Source organism: Glycine soja, chromosome 11, assembly GCF_004193775.1.
Source record: "Glycine soja cultivar W05 chromosome 11, ASM419377v2, whole genome shotgun sequence".
NCBI lineage: Eukaryota > Viridiplantae > Streptophyta > Magnoliopsida > Fabales > Fabaceae > Glycine > Glycine soja.
In genome coordinates this window covers 30207338-30213337 of record NC_041012.1, presented here as the reverse complement: position 1 = coordinate 30213337, position 6000 = coordinate 30207338, and the positions used below count along the sequence as shown (strand labels likewise).

The window sequence follows — 6000 nt, the reverse complement described above, 5'->3', positions numbered from 1 at the left end:
ATTATAAGTGCTAAGAAAATAGAATGGAAAACTAAACATGAACTTTTAATGTCAGTGTACCATACTCATCATTCTGTTGCAAGTAATAATTTATTACAAAAAAGACTAGAAGAAACACACAAGGAAACAGTTGATCCTCAAATTATATATTGTCAATGATTGACCACAAGAATAACTTGTAATATCATCCACGACCATTACATTACAAAAAAAATAAAAATTATCTTTCAAAGAAATAAAGAAAGTCAATGTGTAGCAAACAAATCCATTTGCAGAAAGAGAGTAGCCAACACTTACACTCCAAAGTGACTGGCGGCGAATGGTGATGAGATTGGGTGGCGACGGTGCGGTCTGGGGTGAAGTGAATGATGTGACACGATCTAGGGCGAGAAGTGAAGTGAACGAGCTATTTGAGGGGGACTGAGTTGTTAGGATTTCTAATTAGGCAAATTATAAAGTATTAAAATTTTAATATCTAATTATAAAAATATATAAAAGAAGTTTTCATTTATTTTAACTTTAGAAACATTTTAAGTTTAATTTCTTTTAATTGATTGAAATATGTAAAATGAACAATCAGATCATAATGTCATGTAAAATGAGAACTATTTTATGTATTTCACTAAATTAAAAAAAATAAAATTCATTTTTTGCAAAGTTAAAATAAATGAAAACTATACACCAAATGTTTGTTCATGATAAATATTTACCTAGAGTGAATAAAGAATAGATTTTTATAATTAATTAAAAATAATAATTATTAAGATTTTATAATTTTATTACATATATTTATGCATTTTAATATAACTTTAAGTATTAAATTTTAATTAATAATTATAAAATTTTAATGTTATACATAAAAGATATGAAGAAAAAATTACATGAAAGAAAAAGTAAAGACAATGCATTCATTAAACGTGATAGTCATATCAATAATGGTAGAATTCAAATCATAAAGCAATTGTCAAAATTCTATTGGTCATTAAAATTAAAAATAAGGTAGTTAGACAAACCCTTTTATAATAATATAAATAAATAATTCTGCTGTATAACATAATTTTCAATAAATAAATTACAATTCTGCTAAGCAGAATTAAAAATAAATAATAAAAATATAAATTATGAGTTATGGTAAATAACAAAATTAAAAATAAATAAATTATAAATTCTTCTAAATAACAGCATTATTTAATAAATAAATTATGAATTAATAACAAAATCATCAATAAATAAATTATATAGCCAGCTCAGTGACAAAATTACAATAGAATTATAAATAAATAAATTATAAATTCTCCTAAGTAACAAAATTTTTATTCTCAATTATTTGAAAATATCTGAAGTTTGACATATGAATTTATTTATGAAATTATCACCGCAGAACATATAAAAAACAAAATCAAAACCTAAAAACATTAGCTCAAGATTTTAATCTCTATAGGAAAATACCTAAATAAACAACAAAATTAAGGTTTCTTAAGACATACACATAGCAGCGGCTCACATCAAGAATCGGAATAGCCTATACTACAAGTCTACAATAAAGACAGAAAATTAATGAGTCAAAGCCAAAAATATCAAGAAATTCACATGAAATGTTATAATTAAATATGAAGAAACAAAAATGAGCTAGAATCCAACCAAAGCACAACATGGGCGTATACTGCAAATAAATTCAAGGAGAAAACACAACGAAAAGATGAAAAAATTTAGAATATAAAAATAAAAATATTATATTATCATGATGATTAAGAAACAGGGTGATTGAATTAAATTGGACAGATAATTTCAAAAATAACAAAATAGAGAAAGAAAGCGATAAATAACAAAGTAGAAAATATGATTTAATATAAAGATAATAGCATAAAAAACTAAATTTGAGGAAGAAGATATGATTAATTCTCTCAAAATAACATAGAAAGAACCTAAAAATGACGAAAGAAGAAAATATGATTTTTGAAAATGTAACAGAGAACGAACCTAATAAAAACTAACAATAAGGAAGACGAAAATATGATTTCTAAAGAAAGTAAGAAAAAAACAGAGTCAGAAAGCTAAAACTCGTCGTGTATCGAAAAGCAAAAACCCAATGCATACTTTTATAAGTAATCACAGTCTAAAGGTAAAATCAAAAAATATATAAAAAATCATAAATTATGATAAACATATACATAATAAATTATAAACAATAAAAAATAATTAAAACATTATTTGGGCCAAGCACAATCCCCCAGTCCTCATGGGTTAATCCCCCAGTCCCTCAATTCCTTCTTATACCTTGTTTGCTAATAATATTTCTTTAATTGCTCCTTTCTCCATTGAAGAATTTAAGGATGCCCTTTTTTCCATGTTTTCTAACCAATCCCCCAGTCCTGATGGGTTAAACCCAACTTTCTACAAAAGATTTTGGAATCTTTATGGCCTTGATATTTTTTCAATAGCTACATCTTGGCTTGAACAAGATTTTATCCCACTACAAGAAAACCAAAATTCCATTGTCCTTATCCCCAAAATAAATAATCCGAAAATCATGAGAGACTATAGACTCGCCTCCCATTGCAACATCTTGTACAAGATCATCTCTAAATCCTTAGCCAGTAGACTTAGACCACTCCTCCAAAATGTATATCCAATGAACAATCTTCTTTGGTTGAAGGCAAATCCATTCTTAATAATGCATTGATTTCCTCTGAATTTATTCACCATAAGTGATGGAAAACAAAAGGCAAGACAAGTGACATGGATTTCAAAATCAACACCAGCAAAGAATTTGATAGAACCTACTGGAGTTATCTTCTACAAGTGATGGATAAAATGAGATTTCACATGAAATAGATAGGTTGGATAAAGCTTTGTTTGGAAACTATAAACTGTTGGAAAAACTTGAAGTCAGAAGTACAAAACAGAAAAATATAACACAAATTGGAGGTTTGTTGTGCCGTGAAAAATCACTGCCTTGAAAGCAAAATTCGGCTAGACCTTGATGCAATCTAGTTTGTCGACTGCTCCCCAAGGTTAACACAACGAGCCTATGAACACGTGCGCTCGTGGCCTTAGGCTATGGAAATCACAGAGCAATTGCCCAGAATTTTAGAAGTAGATAATAAGAAAAGAATTGAAATTATTTTCTATCCTTGCAAGACTATGACAGTCCTCTTTTAATAGCAAAACAATGAAAAACCTCTTTTTCTTTTCCTGTCCACAAATCATAATTATTAGCTACACATTTAACAAATTGACCGTTAGAGAATTGCTAATAAAGTGGAGGTTATGCTATTTGATTTATAGCTAATCAAGAGCATTAAAAAAAAAAGGAAATATTTGTTAAAAGAATAACAATCAAAACTGTTTAAAATCAGTTAGGAAATTTGGGAATAAATTGTGGCTTCAGTTTGCCATTGTCCAACAATCCCCCACCAATGGTAAAGCTGGAGTTAAAAAAAAAAAAAACAATTTCTGGGCAAAAGAGAGAGTAACGTTTAAGTATCAATATCATAATGATTGAATTGATACATAGTGAAGTAAGGCAACAATTGTGTCTAGGTAGTGAATTACTCTTGAACTACCAAGTTTTCAAATGAGACCCTTACAACACATGTATTTCTCTAATATTTGTGATTTCCGCGATATTACAAACTAGCGCTTTTAATGGCCATGCGCACACCTTGGATACTAATGAGAGCTCTAGAAAGAAAGCCTAATTCTTTCATAGAAGGCGGCCCACCTTCACTCTCACGAAGTTGAATCCATCAAGTGCGTCTCAAAAGCACCACCAAAGAGGCTATGGATTCATTAAGAGCAAAAAATTCTCATCTTTCAAAATAACAAGCGGTGAGTCCATCAAGTCCAATTCATATGGACCACCTAATAATTAAGGCTATGCACTCATTAAGAACTGAAAGTTCAACCTATCCACAATGTATTACCACATGTCATGGAGATGAGAAATGTAATACAATAGAGTAATCATATGGTTTCGTTTGACCATTGATGGTATCCACCATACTTTCCTCAACACAAAGGCTTAAGCCCCATCCCCCTCGACGATTCAAGTACAACTTTCTTTGTTAGACCTTTAGTGAACGGATCTGCCAAGTTGTTCTCTGATCTAACAAACTGTAATGAGATCACACCATTTTTTAACAATTCTCTGACTGAACTGTGTCTAATGCGTATGTGTCTCCTTTTTCCATTATAAACACTGTTCTTAGCAATTCCAATAGCTGCTTCAGAGTCACAATGAAGAGAAACTGGTATAGACCGTTTCCCCCACAATGGCACATCTGCCAACAAGTTTCTCAACCATTCATCTTCTTGACCTGCTAAATCAAGAGCAATAAATTCTGATTCCATAGTTGAACGTGCTATACAAGTTTGCTTGGAAGACTTCCATGATATGGCACCTCCACCTAAAGTAAAAACATATCCACTAGTGGAACTTACTTCATCATTATCAGTAACCCAATTTGCATCACAAAATCCTTCTAACACAGCAGGAAATTTATAAAAATGCAAACACCAATCCATAGTACCTTTAAGATACCTGAGTAAGCGACGAAGTGCAGTCCAATGTTCATTACCTGGATTGTGAGTATATCTGCTTAGTCTACTCACAGCATATGCTATGTCAGGTCTAGTACAATTCATGAGAAACATAACACTCCCTATGATTTTAGCATATTCAGTTTGTGAAACACTAGAACCATTGTTTTTCTTAAGATGTATGCTAGGATCATAGGGAGTTCTCACAGGTAATTCATCATAACAGTTAAATTTTTTAAGTATCTTTTCAATATAATGTGACTGACACAAGGAAAAACCATTATCACTTTTTCTCATTTTAACTCCAAGAATCACATCAGCTTCTCCTAGATCTTTCATATCAAAATGAGAAGATAAGAATAATTTGGTCTTTTCCACTATAGTCACATTAGTACCGAAAATTAACATGTCATCAACATATAAACATATTATCACACATTCTTGTCCAAACAATTTAGAGTAAACACAAGTGTCAGATGAATTCACAATATAACCATCACTTACCAAAGTTTGGTCAAGTTTTTCATACCATTGTTTGGGAGCCTGTTTAAGGCCATATAATGATTTTCTCAACTTACACACTTTGTTCTCTTGACCTTGAATCACATAGCCCTCAGGTTGTTCCACATAAATTTCCTCTCTCAAGTCACCATTAAGAAAAGCTGTCTTTACATCCATTTGATGCACTATAAGTCCATGAATAGCAGCTAAAGCAATAAGAGAACGAATTGTGGAAATTTTAGTAACAGGAGAATATGTATCAAAATAGTCAATTTCTTTCTTTTGTGTGTAACCAACAACTACTAATCTAGCCTTAAATTTATCAATGGTTCCATCAGTTCTTAATGTCTTTCTAAAAATCCATTTGCATCTAATTGGTTTACTTCCCTTAGGTAAGTCAACTAAATCCCAAGTATGATTATACATGATAGAATCTAATTCACTATTAATTGCCTCTTTCCAAAAATTGACATCAATGGAAGTTACAGCCTCATTATAAGTTTTAGGATCTTCCTCAATGAGAAAAGTAGATACAAAAACATCATTTATTTTATCGACATCATTGTTTTCAACCACGAAGGCAGTGACAAAATCTGGTCCAAAACTACTTTCTATTCTCTTCCTTTTACTTCTTCTAGGTTCATTAACTTGTTCATTTGTTACAGAGGAAGAAGTATGCAAATGTAAAGGCACTGAAGTAGTATTACAAGAAGAAATCAATTCATTAACATGTTTTGTTAAAGGAAATTATTGTTCAAAAAAATTCTGCATTTCTAGATTCACAAATAGAATTATCATTCAAACGCAAGAACCTATAAGCAGCACTATTTTGAGCATATCCAATAAACACACAATCAAAAGTTTTGGTGCCTACATTAGTCCTCTTGAAATCTGGTAGAGCTACCTTAGCAAGACATCCCCATACTTTTAAAAAAATTAAATTTGGCGCAAATCCTT

The 6000-nt window shown here is 30.7% G+C and overlaps 1 non-coding gene across 1 annotated transcript; it reads right to left on the bottom strand.

The window, feature by feature from the left end:
* Nucleotides 1-1291: 1291 nt before the first annotated feature.
* Nucleotides 1292-1384, bottom strand: LOC114377729. Its single transcript, XR_003659167.1, has one exon. It is a non-coding gene; the product is annotated as a small nucleolar RNA R64/Z200 family (small nucleolar RNA).
* Nucleotides 1385-6000: the final 4616 nt, after the last annotated feature.